This window comes from Dendrobates tinctorius, unplaced genomic scaffold (assembly GCF_039654945.1).
Source record: "Dendrobates tinctorius isolate UK_male_01 unplaced genomic scaffold, ASM3965494v1 ptg000044l, whole genome shotgun sequence".
Lineage (NCBI taxonomy): Eukaryota > Metazoa > Chordata > Amphibia > Anura > Dendrobatidae > Dendrobates > Dendrobates tinctorius.
Genome location: NW_027361712.1, coordinates 1,695,244 through 1,717,634, shown reverse-complemented (window position 1 = coordinate 1,717,634; position 22,391 = coordinate 1,695,244).

Sequence of the window (22,391 nt, the reverse complement as noted above, 5' to 3'; positions counted from 1 at the left end):
TGATAAGTTATAATTGTCTGAATTTAACTGTTTCAATGCCGCATAACTGTTTTATTGCTTTCTTCAGTTCCATTGTGCTGCTTTACTGTTTTACACTGTGACATTTAACCCCCTTCTGCTCCTCCCTGCGTGGAGAGAAAATCCCTGCAAATAAACCTTTAACTCTTGGTCTGTCTCGGATCCATGGCGACATCCTCAGCAATTTATTACATATTTATGACCCTCATATCCTTTTTCAATGCATTCCCTGCTGTATCCACATCTCTCAAACCCCTCCCCAAGGTCCAAGGCCTGTTCCTTGGATAGTTGGTCTGATGCTCAGATCCTCCTTGCACAGAGAAAGTATCCAACAGGGATGGCTCTGATCGTGGAACCCGGGTGTGCCAATGAAACATGTATTAATGCATTCACTGTGGTCTCCTTGAGATACATGGCTGTATGTACAGACCCATTGGTTTGTACCTTGAGCGTAATGTCCAGAAAGGAAATCTCCCGGTGAGTCTGATGCAATTCAATTCCAACATGAATTCATGCAGATTGGTGTCAGTACTCTGCCATATGAAAAGGATATCTGCCTCTCAGATTCCATATACAATCCAAGGTCTTGGGGGGAGCATGTGTGTAATCCAAAAAAATGCCCCTCTCCCAAAATCCTAAAAACACTTTAGCATAGGATAGCGCACATACCGCCCCCTTGCTGTACCCTGTTTCTGCAGAAAGAATTGATCCTTGACGGAAAAAAAATTGTGCGAATAGGCCATCTACCTGCTGCAGGATATCCGTAGTGTCCCTGACATAGGAGGGCAGCATCTCGACCTGTGGGCATAAATAATGTTCCAGTCTGAAAATTTATTGATCTAATAACCCAGAGTCTGGAGGAGGAGTGGAGAGACAGACAATCCAAGTTGCTTCAGGTTTAGTGTGAAGTATCCACAATCAATGATGGCTTCGTGAGCCATGTCATCTGCTGATGTAGGTCCACTGAGTTTTATCAAGACCAAAGTCAGCGCAGCCGACTACCTGGAAATTTTAGAGCACTTCATGTTTCCCTCTGCCGACAAGCTTTTTGGAGATGGAAATTTAATTCTCCTGCAGGACTTGGCACCTATCCACACTGCCAAATGTACCAATACCTGGCATAATAACAACAGTATCACTGTGCTTAATTAGTCAGCAAACTCACCTGACTTTAACCCCATAGAGAATCTATGGGGTATTGTCAAGAGGCAGACCCAACAATGCAGATGAGCTAAAGGCTGCTATCAAACCAACCTGGTCTTCCATAACACCTCAGCAGTGATCGCCTCCATGCCACATCACACTGATGCAGTAATTGATGCCAAAAGAGCCCCAACCAAGTATTGAGTGCATTTATTGAACATACATTTCAGTAGGCGAACATTTTGGATTTTAAAATCATTTTTTCAAGATGATGTTATAAAGTATTATAATTTACTGAGATAATGACTTTTGGGTTTTCATTGGCTGTAAGCCATAATCATCAACATTAATAGAAATAAACACTTGAAATAGATCACTCTGCTTGTAATGACACTATATAATATATGAGTTTCACTTATTGTATTGAAGACCTGAAATAAATTAACTTTTTGATGATATTCTAATTTTGTGAGATGCATCTGTAAATAAAAAATACAAATTTATTGAACTCACAGAAAAACATATACATACATATAAACAACAGGTAAATCAGTTCCAGAGTTAGTAAGAGCAAAGATCAGGTCGATAAAGGCATATACATCACTAGCTTCATCTGAGGCAATTTGACTCAATAGAAAAGTGCATAGTGCTTATGTAAACCTACAAATCGCTAAGACAGAGTGGGGGGAGAGCAAAGCCGCGTCATTGTAAGCTTGTACTTAGTATTGTATCTAATGTCTAAAAAGACTCTTACCTATAATCAGATGTGAGTGATGCCACGCCACCAGCCCCAAAGCGCGTTTTGTGCCAGCTTCCTCAGGGGTCATACACCTGTGTGTGTCTCAGACAGGCATTAAATATCAATCCCTCCAGGTGTAACATGTTCTGAATATATGACATATGTGTAATTGTCCACGCTGGAACTTACATCACTTCTGGCAGCCCTTATGACAATGCGTATCACGGGGAAAGTCACGATGACGTAAGTTGTAGATAGGTGCCATCAGGGATGCTATGGATCATGTTGCATTCAAGACATTTGCACGTTCAAAAGACTTGAGGACACGGCATAAAGGCAAGATGCACCCACATTCCACAACCCCACATGCAGAGAAGATGTTTCCTCAAGCGTGGCAGGCCAAATGAATTATGTGTTCGCACACACGAGCATGTAAGAGATATTCAGGCCCACCATGATGTGGGGGATGTGAGCACTTTAACCCCTTTATGACCGGAGGTATTTTCGTTTTTGCTTTTTGCTCTCCTTCTTCCCAAAGCCATAACTTTCTTATTTTTGGTCAAAATGGCCATGTGAGGGCTTGTTTTTTTGTGGGACAAGTTGTACTTTTGAATTACCCCATTGATTTTAATATATTGTGTACTGGATAACGGGAAAAAAATTCCAAGTGTAGTGAAATTGCAAAAAAAAGTGCAATTCCACAATAGTTTTTTTTTTACCATGTTCATTAAATGCTAAAACAGACCTACCATTATGATTCTCAAGGTCATTATGAGTTCATAGAAACCAAACATGTCTAGCTTCTTTCTTATTTAAGTGGTGAAATAAAAATCCAAACTTTGTAAAAATAAAAATGGAGCCATTTTCTGAGACCTATAGCGTCACAATTTTTCGCAATCAGGGCCTCGCTGAGGGCAACTTTTTTGTTTGCCAAGCTGACGTTTTTATCGACACCATTTTGGTGTAGATACGATCTTTTGATTGCCCGTATTTGCATTTATATTTCTATGCAGTGGCGACCAAAGAAACATAATTCTGGCATTTTGAACTTTTTCCTCATTATGCCTTTTTTATATTGATAGAACAGGCAATTCTGAATGTGGCAGTACCAAATATGTGTATATTTGATTTTTTTATTGTTTTATTTTGGATGGGGCGAATGGGGGGTGATTTCAACTTTTAATTTTTTTTTATTTTGTAATATTTTTAAAAACTTTTTTTTAACTTTTTGCATGCTTCAATAGTCTCCATGGAAGACTAGAAGCTGCTGTAGTCTGAACTCCTCTGCTACACACAGGCGATGATCAGATCGCCTGTAGCAAAAATGCTCATTTGCTATGAGCGCTGACCACCGGGCGGCAGTCATAGCTAGAGATGGGTGAACCCGAACAGTAAAGTTTGGTGTCCATACCGACCACCTACTGATCGGCCACGGACACCGAACATGGACTTCACCAGGAAGTCCGTGTTACTGTTCAGATTTGGCTGCCCGAATACCACCCGGTATTTGTTGCGCTGTCATGTGCATGACAGCGCGGCAAACACCGCTTCTGATCGGCAGTGAAATCATCCCCACCGGTCCGAGAGCCGCGGTTCCTACGCTGCCTAAAGACAGCGTGTTCGCTCAGCTGTGATTGGAGGTATAAAGCTTACCTCTGGTCACTGGGGTCAACAGATGGGACTACTGATCTCATCATCCGACACTTGCTGCCACTAATTACAGTGAGAGCAGGAGCAGTGGATGGGAGTATTCATTAGCCTCTCCTGCGCAGTAAATAAATAATTTAAAAAAAGGGCATGGGTTCCCCTGTATTTTTGCTAACCAGCCAGGCAAAACTCACAGCTGGGGGCTGCAACCCTCAGCTGTCAGCTTCAGCAAGGTTAGTATCAAGAATAGAGGGGTCCCCACACTGTTTTTTTCATTATTTAAATAAATAATTTAAAAAAACGGCGTGGGTCCCCCCATTTTTGACAGCCAACCTTGTTAAAGCTGACAGCTGGGGGTTGGTATAGACACCTCTCCATTACTAAGCCGTGGGCTTGATGTCACCTGACAATACAAAGATGACATCAACCTCACAAATATGAACCCCACTTGCCTCCTTTGCAGGGCAAGTGGGAAGAGCTCATAGATGTGCCTTTTCTGGGCAGCTGCAGGCTGCTATTTTTAGGCTGGGGGCAATATCCATGGTCCCTTGCCAGCGTGAGAACACCAGCGCTCAGCTGTGAGCTTTAGCAAGGATAGTTGTCAAAAATGGGGGGACATCATGTCGTTTTTTTAAATAATTTATTTAAATAATTAAAAAATATGGCATGGGGACCCCTCTAGTCTTAATAACCAGCCTTGCTGAAGCTGTGAGTTTTGCCTGGCTGATTATCAAAAATACAGTTATTTTAAAATTATTTATTTACAGTGCAGGATAAATACTCCCACCACCGCTCCTGCTCTCACTATTATTAGTGGCAGCAGGTGTCAGCTGATGGGAACTGTAGTCCCATCAGCTGACACCAGTGACCGGAGGTAAACTTTTTACCTCCAATCACAGCTGAGTGCTCATGCTGTCATTTAACAGCGTGGGAACCACGGCTCTCTGACTGGCGGGGAAGATGTCACCATCGATCAGAAAGTGCAACGCCGGTATTTCCCACGTTGTCACACAGTGTGGTAAACACCAGCTTTTGAGCTGTGTATGTTTGGCTATATTTGATGATTAAATCGGCGAATATTGCAAATTCAGCGATCGTGAGCCGAACCAAATATTGAAATATTCGCTCATCTCTATTGTTAACACCATTAAGAAAAATAGTCAGAAGATGTTCACTAACTTTTATGGTAGGGTTTTCTAGGCATCTTCTGTGATCTGTGCAGAGGTCATTGTGCAAGTAGGAGGAAATTAATGACTTGTGACCAGCACCTATTGTGAAAGGAGGATCCTTGGTTAGTGAAGGGACAAGAAGTGATCTCTACAGAATGAGAAGTATTTCTTATATAGTGACATGAGAAAAAATATGAAAAATTCTAATAAATATGTTTGACAATTGTTTTTCTCATAAAGTGCCATCAAAGAATTAAAGATAAGAATCTATTACCTTATTTGGCCTTATGAAACTTTGCTCTTGGAGGACTAAGTGAACCCTCCTGTAAATGGATAATAAATCTTATGCCCACAGCTAACTGAATTACAGTCAGCAGCTGTCTATCTGTAAAATTACAAACAGATTATTTTATATTACATTTCATTGCTAGCAGCCTGACAAATCCATGTCAGTCTTGTATTGCACGGTATGGTTTTTATTGACATTTAGAATGGATTCTTGCAGGAAAGCCTGATAAGAGAAATATAAAAGAGCAGCGATACAGTCTGATAAGTTGATGGTTATGTAACATGAAAAGGAGATAATCAATAGTTTTACCACCGCAAGAGATAATGCTGGAAGAAAAAGAATAAAACATGTTGTGGAGAAAACCTATAGTTTTTTTTTTAGCTATTGAGCATGTTGTCAGATGTGTTGACTATACATCACTTAGAAAATGCCAGCATTGTCTACTTTTTATATTTGTGTATTATATAGAAGTGGAGAAAAAATGTGATAGAATTTTCTGGTGTTTTTCTGTTAGCTTCTAGACATGCAGTTGAAGCCAGAATTTTACATACATTATATAAAAAGACACATATGCATGTTTTTCTCAATATCTGACGTGAAATCAGAATAAACATTTTCCGTTTTAGGTCAATTAAGATTACCATAATTATTAATATTTTCCAAATGTCAGAATAATGAGAGAGAGAGAATGGTTTAAGGCCTTTTTATTACTTACTGAAAAGTCAAAGGTTTACAAACACTAAGATTACTATGCCTTTAAACAATTCTGGACTGCCCATATGATGATGTCATGTGTTTGGAAGCTTCTGATTTTTTGGCAACATCTGAATTATTTAGAGACACACTTGTGGATATTTTTTAATGCACATCTGAAACACACTGCTTCTTTGTGTAGCATCATGGGAAAGTCTCAAGAAATCAACCAAGATATCAGGAAGAGAATTGTGGACTTGCACAAGTCTGGCTCTTCCTTAGGTACAATTTCAAGATACCTGAATGTGCCTCGTTCATCTGTACAATCAATTATAGGCAAGCACAAGCAAGATAGGAATATCCAGCTATCATATCGTTCAGGAAGGAGATGGGTTCTGTGTCCCAGAATGTTCCTTGGTCTGACATGTGCATATCAACTCAAGGACAAAAGCCAAACCTTGTGAAGATGATGGCGGAAAGGCCACTCTGTCAGGAAGAAGCCATTACTCCAAAAGAAACATAGAAAGCAAGAATAATGTATGCAAATGCAAACAAAAATAAAGATCTTAATTTTTGGAGACATGTCCTGCGGTCTGTTGAAACTAAAATTTAACTTTTGGGGCATAATGACCATTATTGCATTTGGAGGAAAAAGAGAGAAGCTTGGAAGGTGAAGAACACCATCCCAACTGTGAAACAGGGGGATGGTAGCATCATGTTGTGGGGTTGTTTTGCTGCAGAATGGACTGGTGCACTCCACAAAATATATGGCAACATAAGAAAAATTGATTATGTGGCAATACTGAAGCAATATGTCAAGACATCAACCAGGAAGTTAAAGCTTGGGCAGAAATTTATGGGCAAAGCTGAAAAGGCAGGTGCGAGCAAGTCAACCTACAATCCCGGATTAGTTACACCAGCTTTGTCAGGAGGAATGGGCCAAAATTCTGGCCAACTATTGTGAGAAGCTTGTGGAAGGATATCCCAAACGTTTGACCCAAGTCATTCAGTTTAAGGGCAATGGTACTAAATACTAATGAAATGTATGTAAACTTTTGACTTTGCAGTAAGTAATAAAAATGTCTTAAACATTCTCTTTCTTTCTCTCATTAACACCTTCACGACCAATGACGCCACATAGGCGTCATGAAACCTGGTTCAAATCTGACCAGTGACGCCTATGTGGCGTCATGACTTCAAAGCCCCCCTGCGGGTCGGGTGACCGGGGTCACTGAAAGGTCACCCGACCCGCAGATACAGGGGGCTTTGTAATTCACCACAGGGGGTGTGCCTTCGCCCCCACGTGGCTACGATCGCTCTGATTGGCTGTTAAAAGTGAAACAGCCAATCAGAGCGATAGTAATATTTCATCAATGAAAATTGATGAAATATTACAATCCAGCCATGTCCGATGCTGCTGTAGCATCGGACATGGCTGGAGACACCGATTCCACCCCCCCCCACCGGCGATCGCCCCCCCGCAACTGAATGACAGCGGCGATCTGCCGCCGCTGTCATCATCTGCCCCCCTCCCATTCCCTCTGCTCCCCGCCAGCCTCCGATCCCCCCTCACCCCCCCCGGTACCTCCGGTGTCCCCCCGTCCCTCCCGGTGTCCCTCGGGTCCGGATGATGGGCGCCGCCATCTTTGAAAATGGCGGGCGCATGCGCAGTGCGCCCGCCCGAATCTGCCGGCTGCAGATTCCATTCTTTCATTTTGATTACTCTCACAGTGATCAAAATGAAAGAAAAAGTAAATAAACCCCCCGATTATCACCCCCATAGGTAGGCAGAACTAATAAAATAAAGATAATATTTTTTTTTTTTTTTTTCCATTAGGGTTAGGGTTAGGGTTGAAAAGAGGGTTAGGGTTAGGGTTAGGGTTAAAAAGAGGGTTAGGGTTAGGGTTGAAAAGAGGGTTAGGGTTAGGGTTGAAAAGAGGGTTAGGGTTGAAAAGAGGGTTAGGGTTAGGGTTGGAAAGAGGGTTAGGGTTGGAAAGAGGGTTAGGGTTAGGATTGGAAAGAGGGTTAGGGTTGGAAAGAGGGTTAGGGTTGGAAAGAGGGTTAGGGTTGGAAAGGGTTAGGGTTGGAAAGGGGGTTAGGGTTGGAAAGGGTTAGGGTTGGAAAGGGTTAGGGTTAGAAAGAGGGTTAGGGTTGGAAAGAGGGTTAGGGTTGGAATTAGGGTTAGGGTTGGAATTAGGGTTAGGGCTGGAATTAGGGTTAGGCTTGTGGTTAGGGTTATGGCTAGGGTTGGGATTAGGGTTCGGGGTCTGTTGGGGTTAGGGTTATGGTTAGGGTTGGAATTAGGGTTAGGGATGTGTTGGGGTTAGGGCTGTGGTTAGGGGTGTGTTGGGGTTAGGGCTGGAGTTAGAATTGAGGGGTTTCCACTGTTTAGGCACATCAGGGGGTCACCAAACGCGACATGGTGCAACCATTGATTCCAGCCAATTTTGCGTTCAAAAAGTTAAACGGTGCTTCCTCCCTTCCAAGCCCCGACGTGTGCCCAAACAGTGGTTTACCCCAACATATGGGGTATCAGCGTACTCAGGAAAAATTGCACAACAACTTTGGGGGTCTAATTTCTCCTGGTACCCTTGGGAAAATAAAAATTTGGGGGCTAAAAAAATATTTTTGTGGAAAAAGTTTTTTTTATAATTTTCACGTCTCTGCATTATAAACTTCTGTGAAGCACTTGGGGGTCCAAAGTGCTCACCAGGCATCTAGATAAGTTACTTGGGAGGTCTAGTTTCCAAAATGGGGTCACTTGTGGGGGGTTTCTATTGTTTAGGCACATCAGGGGCTCTGCAAACGTAATGACGACCGCAGACCATTCCATCAAAGTCTGCATTTCAAAACGCCACTACTTCCATTCCGAGCCCTTACGTGTGCCCAAACAATAGTTCCCCCCCATATATGGGGCACCAGCGTACTCAGGACAAACTGTACAACAACTTTTGGGGTCCAATTTATCCTGCTACCCTTGTGAAAAAAAAAATTGCTGGCTAAAAATCATTTTTTTTGAGGAAAAAAAAATATTTTTTATTTTCACGTCTCTGCGTTCTAAACTTCTGTGAAGCACTTGGGGGTTCAAGGTGCTTACCACACATCTAGATAAGTTCCTTAGGGGGTCTAGTTTCCAAAATGGGGTCACTTGTGGGGGGGTTCCACAGTTTAGGTACATCAGGGGTTCTGCAAATGTAACATGATGCCCGCAGACCATTCCATCAAAGTCAGCATTTCATAATGTCACTACTTCCCTTCCGAGCCCCGACGTGTACCCAAACAGTGGTCATCCCCCACATATGGGGTATCATCATACTCAGGACAAACTGGACAACAACTTTTGGGGTCCAATTTATCCTGCTACCCTTGTGAAAAAAAAAATTGCTAGCTAAAAATCATTTTTTTTGAGGAAAAAAAAATATTTTTTATTTTCACGGCTCTGCGTTATAAACTTCTGTGAAGCACTTGGGGGTTCAAGGTGCTCACCACACATCTAGATAAGTTCCTTGGGGAGTCTAGTTTCCAAAATGGGGTCACTTGTGGGGGGTTCCACAGTTTAGGTACATCAGGGGTTCTGCAAATGTAACATGATGCCCGCAGACCATTCCATCAAAGTCAGCATTTCATAATGTCACTACTTCCCTTCCGAGCCCCGACGTGTACCCAAACAGTGGTCCCCACCCACATATGAGGTATCAGCGTACTCAGAACAAACTGGACAACAACTTTTGGGGCCAATTTATCCTGCTACCCCTGTGAAAAAAAAATTGCTGGCTAAAAATCATTTTTTTTTTGTGGAAAAAAAAATATTTTTTATTTTCACGGCTCTGCGTTATAAACTTCTGTGAAGCACTTGGGGGTTCAAGGTGCTCACCACACATCTAGATAAGTTCCTTGGGGGGTCTAGTCTCCAAAATTGGGTCACTTGTGGGGGGGTTCCACAGTTTAGGTACATCAGGGGCTCTGCAAATGTAACATGACACCCGCAGACCATTCCATCAAAGTCAGCATTTCAAAATGTCACTACTTCCCTTCCGAGCCCCAACGTGTGCCCAAACAGTGGTTCCCCCCCACATGTGGGGTACCAGCGTACTCAGGACAAACTGGACAACAAATTTTGGCATCTAATTTATCCTGGTACCCTTGTGAAAATAAAAAATTGCGCACTAAAAAATAATTTTTTGAGGGAAAAAAATTGTTTTTTATTTTCACGGCTCTGCGTCATAAACTTTTGTGAAGCACTTGAGGGTTCAAGGTGCTCACTACACATCTAGATAAGTTCCTTAGGGGGTCTAGTTTCCAAAATGGGGTCATTTGTGGGGGAGCTCCAATGTTTAGGCACACAGTGGCTCTCCAAACACAACATGGTGTCCGCTAACGATTGGAAGTAATTTGCATTTTAAAAAGTCAAATGGCGCTCCTTCCCTTCTGAGCCCTGCCGTGTGCCCAAACAGTGGTTCCCCCCCACATATGGGGTACCAGCGTACTCAGGACAAACTGGACAACAAGATTTGTGGTCCAATTTCTCCTGTTAGCCTTGTGAAAATTAAAAATAGTGTGCTAAAAATCATTTTTGAGGAAAAAAAATTATTTTTTATTTTCACTGCTCTGTGTTATAAACTTTTGTGAAGCACTTGGGGGTTCAAAGTGCTCCCTACACATCTAGATAAGTTCCTTAGGGGGTCTAGTTTCCAAAATGGGGTCACTTGTGGGGGAGCTCCAATGTTTAGGTGCACAGGGGCTCTCCAAATGCGACATGGTGTCCGATAACGATTGGAGCTAATTTTCCATTCAAAAAGTCAAATGGTGCTCCTTGCCTTCCGGGCCATGCCGTGCACCCAAACAGTGGTTTATGACCACATATGAGGTATCTGTGCACTCAGGAGAAATTGCTCAACAAATTTTAGGATCCATTTTATCCTGTTGCCCATGTGAAAATGAAAAAACAGGCTAAAAGAAAATTTTTGTGAAAAAAAAGTGTTTTGTTTTTTTTACAGATCAATTTGTGAAGTACCTGGGGGTTCAAAGTGATCACTATGCATCTAGATAAGTTCCTTGGGGGGTCTAGTTTCCAAAATGGGGTCACTTGTGGAGGAGCTCCAATGTTTATGCACACAGGGGCTCTCCAAACACGACATGGCAACCGCTAAATATTCCAGCATATTTTCCATTCAAAAAGTCAAAAGGGGCTCCTTCCCTTCTGAGCCGTGCCATGCACCCAAACAGTGGTTTATGACTACATATGAGGTATCGTTGTACTCCGGAGAAATTGCCCAACAAATTTTAGCATCCATTTTATCCTGTTTCCCATGTGAAAATGAAAAAATTGATGCTAAAAGAAAATTTTTGTTGGAAAAATTAAAATGTCCATTTTTTCTTTCCACATTGCTTTAGTTCCTGTGAAACACCTGAAGGGTTAATAATCTTCTTGAATGTAGTTTTGAGTAGCTTGAGGGGTGCAGTTTTTAGAATGGTGTAACTTTTGGGTATTTTCTGCCATATAGACCCCTCAAAGTGACTTCAAATGTGAGGTGGTCCCTAAAAAAATGGTTTTGTAAATTTTATTGTAAAAATGAGAAATCGCTGGTCAACTTTTAACCCTTATAACTTCCTAACAAAAAAATATTTTGTTTCCAAAATTGTGCTGATGTAAAGTAGACATATGGGAAATGTTATTTATTAACTATTTTGTGTCACATAACTCTCTGGTTTAACAGAATAAAAATTCAAAATTTGAAAATTGCAAAATTTTCTAAATTTTCACCAAATTTCTGATTTTTTGACAAATAAACGCAAAAATTATCAACCTAAATTTACCACTAACATGAAGCCCAATATGTCACGAAAAAACAATCTCAGAATCGCTAGGATCCATTGAAGCGTTCCTGAGTTATTACCTCATAAAGGGACACTGGTCAGAATTGCAAAAAATGGCCTGGTCATTAAGGTCAAAATAGGCTTGGTCATGAAGGGGTTAATCTGGCATTTGGAAAATATTAATAATTATGGTAATTCTTTTTCAAATGACGGTTGGCAGTATTTCATGAAGGGTTGTTTTATTCCTCACATGCCAAGTTAATTCGTCTCAAAGTCGGTGTTTCCTCATTGTGATATCCTTCTGAACACAAACATTAATTGGTGGCTTATGTTTTTTCTGTACAGTTTATTCGCAGTATATGTCTTTGATCTAACATTGTCTCATACTAATTGTTGGTTCAAGTATTATATTTATTTGATAGTTTTACATACTGTTGTCATACAGTTGTAATGATATGTGCTTTATTTCTTGTCAGCCTTATGAAATGTTAATTGTATAGTGACATCATGGGAGGTTTTACTCCTTTATATTACTTCCATTGTTGTTATATCACCATATTCTACGACAATGGGCTACAGCCAGAAATGCGTCAGAATGTTGGATACGTTTTAACCTGTCCGGACAACTATTTTTTTAATGGAATGAAATAAAAGTAAATTTTCATTCGTATCCAGCCTATAGAGCCTTCTTTCTTCCTTTTCTTCCTTGTTCTAATTAATCCGATGGTCAACGGACTTGGATCCTGGCTGCATCAATAAGAAGCAACCAATTACATATTATACGTTGAAGCTTTTTCCTTATTTCTTTTTTTCTTTCTATGGTAATCCTAATTGACCTAAAACGGGAAAGGTTTCTGATTTCATGTCAGATATTGAGAAAAACATGCATATGTGTCTTTATATGTAGTGTAGGTAAACTTCTGGTTTCAACTGTATACATGGAAGATCAATAACAGTTCAGTTATTTTTTTTAAACAATATAGATTATCAAGAGGAAACATTATCTTGTGACTTGTGCTCATTTTTTTACATTTAATTTGTTAGACTTGTTTCACAATATTTTTCCTTTTTTAAACAGTTGTATAAAAATAACTTATTTCAAGTGTTTTCTTTTTTCCTTTTTTTACATTGATTGTTGGCTACACACCTTTTGTTATGTAACCAGTCACAATTAAATGTCTGGATTTTGGAGAATTTTTTTGTATTTTTAAAACCGAAAATTTACCCTTCAAAATGATTGCATTGCACAAGAAGTACAATAACTCTTTTTAGTCACTTGAGACAGTCAAGTACACAAGCTATGACCGCCACTTTGCTATCTTCTCACTATTTTAAGTCACCCTAAAATTGTTCTTTGCATTGCCTTCCTCGTCTTTTACACAAGCTGATATACCTCCTGATTGTGCAATGCCATGTGATGTGATACCTGCAAGGCATTATGGGGATACCAGCACAATGTTTTCTTAGGAAATGTGATCTTCGTATAGCCTATGCAGTCTTTGGCAAAATGTAAGATAGAAGTGGCCATTCTTTGGCAATTTACATGAGTTGAAACACAAATTGTGAGAATTTCCCGCATTTGCAGATTCTTTACTATGTAATTTATGCAGTTTGTATTGGGTAGTCTGGTGAAAGATCCATTTTAAATACTGTCATATTATACTGATATTGCATTATCTGAATCCTATGGACTTCTTATGTAATTAACCCCTTTACCCCCCAGGGTGGATTGCATGTTAACGACCGGGCCAATTTTTACAATTCTGACCTCTGTCCCGTTATGAGGTAATAACTCTGGAACACTTCCATGGATCCTGGTGATTCTGACCTTGTTTACTTGTGACATATTGTACTTCATGACAGTGGTAAAATTTCTTTGATATGAGTTGCATTTATTTGTGGCAAAAAATGGAAATTTGGCAAAAATTTTCAAAATTTTGCAATTTTCCAACTTTGAATTTTCATGACCTTAAATCACACAGATATTTCACAGAAAATACTTAATAAGTAACATTTCCCATATGTATACTTTGCATCAGCACAATTTTGGAAGCCAAATTTTTTTTTATTTTCCCAAGGGTAACAGGAGAATTTGGACCCCAAAAGTTGTACAATCTATCCTGAGAATGCTGGTACCCCATATGTGGGAGAAAATACTGTTTGGGCACCCATTGAGGCACTGAAGGGAAGTAGTGATGTTTTGGAATGCAGACTTTGATGGAATGATCTGAAGGCGACATGTTCCATCTGCAGAGCCCGTGATATGCCTAAACAGTGGAAACCCACCACAAGTGACCCCATTTTGGAAACTAGACCCCTAAGGAACTTATCTAGATGTATGGTAAAAACTTTGAACCCCCAAGTGTTTCACTAAAATTTATAATGCCCGACCGTGGAAAAAAAACAAACATTTTTTTCCACAAAAATGATTTTTTTTGCCCAAAGATTTTATTTTCCCAAGGGTAACAGGAGAAAGTGGACCTCAAAAGTAGTTGTTCAATTTGTTCTGAGTACACTGGTACCCCATATATGGGAGAAAACTACTATTTGAGCGCATGGCAGAACTCGGAAGGGAAGTATGTTTTGGAATGTAGACTTTGATGAAATGGTCTGCAGGTGTTATGTCACATTTGGAGAGACCTTGATGTGCCTAAACAGTGGAAATGCCTCACAAGTGACCCCATTTTAGAAACTAGACCCCCCATGGAACTTATATACATGTGCCTTAACAGTGGCAATGCCCAACAAGTGCCCCCTTATTGGAACTAATCTACTGTTTACTGGTATGTGAATTTCATAAGTGACTCCGGATCTCACCACAGCTCAGCCCGGCTATGAACAGAACCCAGTGACCAGATGTAACTGCGGTGACTTCAGTGAGATCCCTGATAGTACTGTGAGCGCTCATGGTGCTAGAGTGGATCTCACCGGATCTCACCGCAGCTCAGCCTGGCTGGGAACCGAGCCCAGTGACCGGAGGAAACCTCTATGACATCACCCCCTATTACTGACACTGCGTTCCCAGCAGCTCATTCACCAGTGGTTCTCAGCATGGACGTTCGCATCTTGGCACCATCCAGGTTGAAAACTAATGTTTTATGTTTGACTGCTGTCACACGCTAAAAGATGCTTTTTATTGCAAAAAATAGTTTTTGCATCAATACATTTTGAGAGCTATAATTTTTCCATATTTTGGTCCACAGAGTCATGTTAGGTCTTGTTTTTTGCGAGACGAGCTGACGTTTTTATTGGTACCATTTTCAGGCACATGAAATTTTTTGATCGCTTTCTATTCTGATTTTTGTGAGACAGAATGAGAAAACACCTGCAATTCATGAATTTCTCTTTTGGGGGGTTTAATACCGTTCCGTGTGTGGTAAAATTGATAAGGCAGTTTTATTCTTTGGGTCAGTACGATGACAGCAATACCTCACTTATATCTTTTTTTATGCTTTGGCGCTTTTATAAAATAAAAACTATTTTATAGAAAAAATAATTGATTTTGCATCACTTTATTATGAGAGCTATACCTTTTTTATTTTTCCGCTGATGGACCTGTATTGCAGCTTGTTTCTTGCAGGACAAGATGATGTTTTCAATGGTACCATATGTATTTATATCCATCTTTTTGATCGCATGTTATTCCACTTTTTGTTCTGCAGTATGATGGTAAAGCATTGTTTTTTGCCTTACTTTTTTATGGTGTTCACTAAAGGGGTTAACTAACGAAACAGTTTAATAGGTCGGGTCGTTACGGACATGGAAATACCAAATATGTGTACTTCTATTGTTTTTTTTTCATTCAAATATTTATTTAGAGATATAATATATATTGATTTTTTTATTATTATTTTTGACTTTTTTAAAAATATTTTTACAATTATTTAAATTTGTTTTAAAACTTTTTCTTAACTTTTTTACTTAGTCCCACTATGGGACAATTATTTTTTGCAGGGAGTTCACTTCTATGACATGCAGATGAAGCAGCATCTGCATGCCATATAAGCTGTCAGCGCTGAACTGACAGAGAGAGGCTTGCTGATCATGACAACATCTGGCTCACCATGGCAACAATCGGGACCCCGCGTCACGCCGCGGGGTCTCTGATCCAAAGGCAGAGTTGCTGTCAGCCCCTGTGCCTGCTCCAGAATGCTGTGATCTTGTTAGATTGCAGTGTTTCAGGGCTTAAAGTGTTGGGAGCAGTCTGTGACTGCTCCTGGCACCTAGTGCCGGGTGTCAGCTGTCAGAATAAGCTGACACCCGGCCGCGATCGGCCACGTTCCCCCCCGTGAGTGTGGCTAATCACTTAGATGTATTATTACGTCCATGGTCATGGTACGGAATAGTACTTCTGATGTTAGAAAGAGGTTAAAATGAATATGATATTGCATGCATTGTAACATTTGCTATATATATTATTCCTGTGCATAATAATAAATCTGCATATTAATGATTTAGTTTTTGCTTGTCAAATGTTCAGAAAGAGATATTTTATTGCTATATTACTATTGAAGCGACCTTCATTGTATAAATATTGTACAAACTTATATTTTCTTGAAGAATGTTATAGAATTTACCATTTACCAAGCATGGTCTTTTATATTTTATTAGCAAGCTTTTAAATAGATGGTGTAATTTTATGAAGTAGTTATAAGAGGAGATCACTTCTCCAACAACATTATCCATAATCTAGAGTTTCAGAAAGATCATACAAAAAAATCCCCATTTGGGCATTGCTTGTGCTCACTGGGTGTACAGTATCGAGCTTGTGACCACATGTGCTGAGGGTAACGGATTGCCATTTTGATCCTTGCAGTGTGATTTCCCCTTATAGCATAGTAGATTTTATTACCAAATAATGACACTGCATATAAATTGAAAACTTTAGAAAGTTCACACACTGTGCATAAAAACATGATTTGGAAATTATCTACTTGTATAAGGAAATAATGTGCGTAAGTTCACACATCGTGGAACACAAAGGCCCAAACTCATAAAAGTTTTCAAGACAGAAAAAATCTTGCATTGTGTAAAAAAAGTTCCTAAATTTTGGCATTTTCTCATCATTTTTACCTAGCTTCATGTCAACAGGGCAGTGCTGGGGTGGGTTGGGGTATGACGGCCCTGCTCACCAAATTCGGAATGAATGATAGAGCTCTTTATGGCACAAATCTTACTCCAATCTCTGATTTAAGTAAGATTTGTGGGAAGGCACACGGGGGATAGATCACTTCACACCTTCTTGATTAATTAAGAAGCTTGCACATTAGGGATGAGCGAATTTGCTTTGTGATACTTGGATATTACTCGAGTATGTGGGTGCTAGGATGTGCTCGGCATACGAATGTGCTCGAATTTGAAACTCAAATCCATGTCCCGCATGTTTGACACCTGTTACACAGCCAATAAGCATGCTGGGATTGAATGTGAGTCACTGTAATACCATAGCCATCTTCATAATGGCATTACTGTGATTGGCTGGCTGGATGATATCAGCAGAGGTTATAAAAGAACAGGCGCCACTGCGCTCAGCTCATTGATGCTATTGCACAGCTCAGGGACAGCTCTTATTCGAGGGAGAGAGTGCTAGTCTATGGCTGGATGTGCACAGTTGAACGAATCCGAGTCCTCTAGTGTTGATACTGGTTCTGATTCTGAACCATCATACTAAGAAAAGGCCTAATCTTGTGCTTTGTTGCTTGCATCTAATACATTTCACATTTTGCCTAGGAAAAGACAAATGCAGGAGCAGGGAGAGTGGCAGAATACAGTTTCTAGGCAGGGCTTATGCTTTGCAGTCCATTGCTAACTGTATACCTGCTGAACGTGACCTCATTTTTTGGGGGGGATGAAAAAATGGCTATATTTTCAATCATAGAGTGTTACGTGCTTTGTGGTGCATTTCTGTGGTATATAACTCTCAAAACAAGTTTTTTTTTCTGGATTCCATTACTGATCCATAGAGTATTATGTGATTTCTGATAAATTTTGGTGGTATATAACACTCCAAAAAAGCATTGAGAAATTTGTCTGCATTCAATTAGTCATCCATAAAGTATTAGGTCCTTTCTGTGACATTTCAGTGTTATAAAACACTCCATAAAAGTATTGAAAGGTTTCTCTTGTAATTCATACAGTATTAGGTGCTTTCTGTTAAATTTCGGTGATATATAACACTCCAAAAAATAGTTAAAAAATGTGCCTAGACTCAATTAGTCATCCATAGAGTATTAGGTGCTTTCTGCTGCCTTTTGGTGGCATATAAGACTATAAAAAATCCCTGAAAAATTGTCTGCATTTAATTAGTCATCCATAGAGTATTAAGTGCTTTATGTGACATTAGGGTGGTATAAAACACTCCAAAAAGTAGTTGAAAAATTTGTCTGGTGTCAATTACTCATCCTTACAAACTCCAAAAAAAGTTAAATTTTTTTTAAAGATTCAGTTAGTCATTCATACAGTTTAATGCATTTCTTGTTACATTACGGCGGTATATTAAACACCAAAAAAAATCCAACATTTTTTATGGATATAATTATTCATCCATACAGTTTAATGCCTTTCTTTTTACATTAAAGTGGTATATAAAACTTAAAAAAACATTCCAAAAATTTTATGGATTCAATTATTTATCATACAGTTTAACGCGGTTCTTGTTACATTAAGGTGGTATATAAAACTCAAAGAACCCTTCCAGAATTTTTCATGGATTAAATTAGTCATCCATACAGTTTAACATGACTTGTGTAAAATAACTGTCAGTTCAAATTTTTTAAAACCTCTTGGCCTGGTACAGTTCACAAAATATTTCTGTTGAAAAATGTACTATTGTTATACATACTATGGAACCTGCTTTGTAGAACTTGGTTTGGGTGCAATTTTGTTTGCTTAAAATAAAAACCAAAATTGGCCTGCTACAGGCGTACAAATTTGGTTGTTCAATAATTGACATATATACTGTAGAACTTGCTTTGTGTGCAATTTCCTTTGTTTGAAATAAAAACAAATTTGGCCTTCTACAGGAGAACAAATTTGGTCCCTCGATACTTGATCCCTAGTCGCCACTATTTCTCATGGTGTGGCAACCCCGCCTTGTACCTGTACATGTCCAGGAACATCACCCGTGTCCTTACCAATACATTTACTGGGATTGGCCACTTAATGACCGATATGTGGACAAGCACTTGTGGCCAGGGATGCTACATTTCACTTATGGCTCACTGGGTGAACATTGTGGAGGCCAGGGCCGAGTACCACCCTGGCATGGCACATGTGCAACTGATGCCAAGGATTAATGGTTGTGAAGACAGGGGAAGTTGGCGGGCACCCACTGTCTTTTCACCGAGGAAATAATGCTACTCGGACAATATTGGTTGAGGGTAAAACAGTGTGGAAATACTTTATTGAACCCCAAATCAGGCATATAACATGTAGAACAGTTCTAGCAAACTACCCCAAAATGGTGCACATTACAGAGTCTCATCCTTCTGCTGACTTGCCGGGATAAGAGCAGCTGTTACTTCAGAGCTTCCAGGGCCAACAACCCACCTGTGGCATGCACAGAGAGGAGGTAACAACAAGGTTAGCAAGATGACAGTCCATTTAGGTACAAGGCCACTTGACCGGAGGGCCATAACCTGGCTTCAGCTTCCAGGGCCGACTACCCCACCTGTGGCATGCACAGAGAGAAGGTAGCAACAAGTTTAGGAGCCTGACAGTTCATTTAGGTACAAGGTCAGTTGACTGGAGAGTCACAACTGATGGGTCCCAATCCTGCTTTTCTCCTAACGTATCCATGAATTTGCAAGGATCAATGGAACAGATGTGTATTCTTCCAGCCGTGGCCAAGGTCCCCTAAGCTGGCATCCTGTTAAATGACAAGTCTGTGTCCCTTGTGATGGCCCCATGATGTCTTGACTGCTGTACTATAGAGTCTCTAGATGTTTGGAATTCTGGACATCTTGGCTGAATCTCTGGCTCTTCATACAAAGGCATACAGTTGTGGCCAAAAGTATTGACACCCCTGCAATTTTGTCAGATAATACTCAGCTTCTTCCTGAAAATGATTGCAAACACAAATTCTTTTGTATTATTCATTTAATTTGTCTTAAATGAAAAAACACAAAAGAGAATGAAGCAAAAAGTAAAACATTGATCATTTCACACAAAACTCCAAAAATAGGCCAGACAAAAGTATTGGCACCCTCAGCCTAAAACTTGGTTGCACAACCTTTAGCCAAAATAACTGCGACCAACCGCTTCCGGTAACCATCAATGAGTTTCTTACAATGCTCTGCTGGAATTTTAGACCATTCTTCTCTGGCAAACTGCTCCAGGTCCCTGATATTAGAAGGATGCCTTCTCCAAACTGCCATTTTTAGATCTCTCCACAGGTGTTCTATGGGAATCAGGTCTGGACTCATTGCTGGCCACCTTAGAAGTCTCCAGTGCTTTCTCTCAAACCATTTTCTAGTGCTTTTTGAAGTGTGCTTTGGTTCATTGTCCTGCTGGAAGACCCAAGACCTATGAGGGAGACCCAGCTTTCTCACACTGGACCCTACATTATGCTGCAAAATTTGTTGGTAGTCTTCAGACTTCATAATGCCATGCACACGGTCAAGCAGTCCAGTGCCAGAGGTAACAAAGCAACCCCAAAACATCAGGGAACCTCCGCCATATTTGACTGTAGGGACCGTGTTTTTTTCTTTGAATGCCTATTTTTTCTCCTGTAAACTCTATGTTGATGCCTTTGCCCAAAAAGCTCTACTTTTGTCTCATCTGACCAAAGAACATTCTTCCAAAACGTTTTAGGCTTTTTCTGGTAAGTTTTGGCAAGCTCCAGCCTGACTTTTTTATGTCTCGGGGTAAGAAGTGGGGTCTTCCTGGGTCTCCTACCATACAGTCCCTTTTCATTCAGATGCCGATGGATAGTACGGGTTGACACTGTTGTACCCTTGGACTGCAGGGCAGCTTGAACTTGTTTGGATGTTAGTCGAGATTCTTTATCCAACATCCGCACAATCTTGCGTTGAAATCTCTTGTCAATTTTTATTTTCTGTCCACATCTAGGGAGGTTAGCGACAGTGCCTTGGGCTTTAAACTTCTTGATGACACTGCGCACGGTAGACACAGGAACATTCAGGTCTTTGTAGATGGACTTGTAGCCTTGAGATTGCTCATGCTTCCTCACAATTTGGTTTCTCAAGTCCTCAGACAGTTCTTTGGTCTTCTTTCTTTTCTCCATGCTCAACGTGGTACACACAAGGACACAGGACAGAGGATGAGTCAACTTTAATCCATGTCAACTGGCTGCAAGTGTGATTTACTTATTGCCAACACCTGTTAGGTGCCACAGGTAAGTAACAGGTGCTGTTAATTACACAAATTAGAGAATCATCACATGATTTTTCGAACAGTGCCAATACTTTTGTCCACCCTCTTTTTTATGTTTGGTGTGGAATTATATCCAATTTGGCTTTAGGACAATTCTTTTTTTGTGTTTTTTCATTTAAGACAAATTAAATGAAGATAATAATAACAAAGAATTTGTGTTTGCAATCATTTTCAGGAAGAAACTTAGCATTATCTTTACAAAATTGCAAGGGTGTCAATACTTTTGGCCACAACTGTAGATGCCCCAATTCTGGTGCTTTGCCAGCTCTTCCCACTTGCCCTGTAGCGGTGGCAAGTGGAGTTCATATTTATGGGGTTGATGTCACCTTTGTATTGTCAGGTTATATCAAGTCTACAGATTACTAATGGAGAGGCGTCTATTTAAACACCCATCCATTACTAATCTTATAGCTATATGGTAAATAAAGACACAGCAGAATAGTCTTTTATTTGAAATAAAACAAAACATACTTTTACTTTTTTATTTAAAAATAACAAACACAGTTATACTCACCTAACCAAACAGAAATAAAAAACAACAATATTCCTCACACTTTCTGTCCCACACCATAATCCTTGTTTGGGGGATAAACAGTTTTCAACCTGGATGATGCGAAGATGTGACCATCCAGGCTGAGAACCACTGGGGAATGAGCTGCTGCGAGTGCAGCATCAGTGACTAGCGGTGACATCATCGAGGTTAATGCCGGTCACTGAGCCTGTTTTGCCAGCAGGACTGAACTGCGGTGACCTCGGTGAGATCCCCGCTAGCACAGGGAGAAAGTCTCACTGTACAGAGGCAAGTTCACTGCAGTTCAAATTCACCATCTTTTTTCTAATTATTTATTTACAGCATAGGCACCAGCTGATGAGTACTCCCATCAGCCGCTGCTTGCTCTCACTGTTATTAGCGGCGGCAGTAGTCCCATCAGCTGACACCAGTGACTGGAGGTAAACTTTATACCTCCGATCACAGCTATGTGCATACACTGTCTTTTGTATGGTAACTGTGGTTGTCTGACCTGCAGGTGATTATTTTACCGCCGAAGCAGGGTTTGCTATGGCAGCATGACAAACACTTAATGTTCAGGCCCCCCATTCAATTGAATGGGGTCCGGGTACTGTTCTGGTACCCAAACCCAAACTTTTTGAAACAGTTCTGCGAAACTCGCCAGACCCGAATATACAGGTGTCCTCCCATCTCTTGTCAAAAAACTAGCAGGCCTGGACAACGTGCAATCAGCACATCAGCAAACATCATCATTCCATGACCCCCCATCACTAGTCAAGAAAATAGGCTTTTGCTTGTGTAAACCTGTAATATTGACTTGTAAGTTGACAATTTGCTGTAACATATTGTGCTCTTATCCTGGATGACTAGTGATGGGGGGGTCATGGAATGATGATGTTTGCTATCATCATTCCATGACCCCCCATCACTAGTCATCCAGGATAAGAGCACAATATGTTACAGCAAATTGTC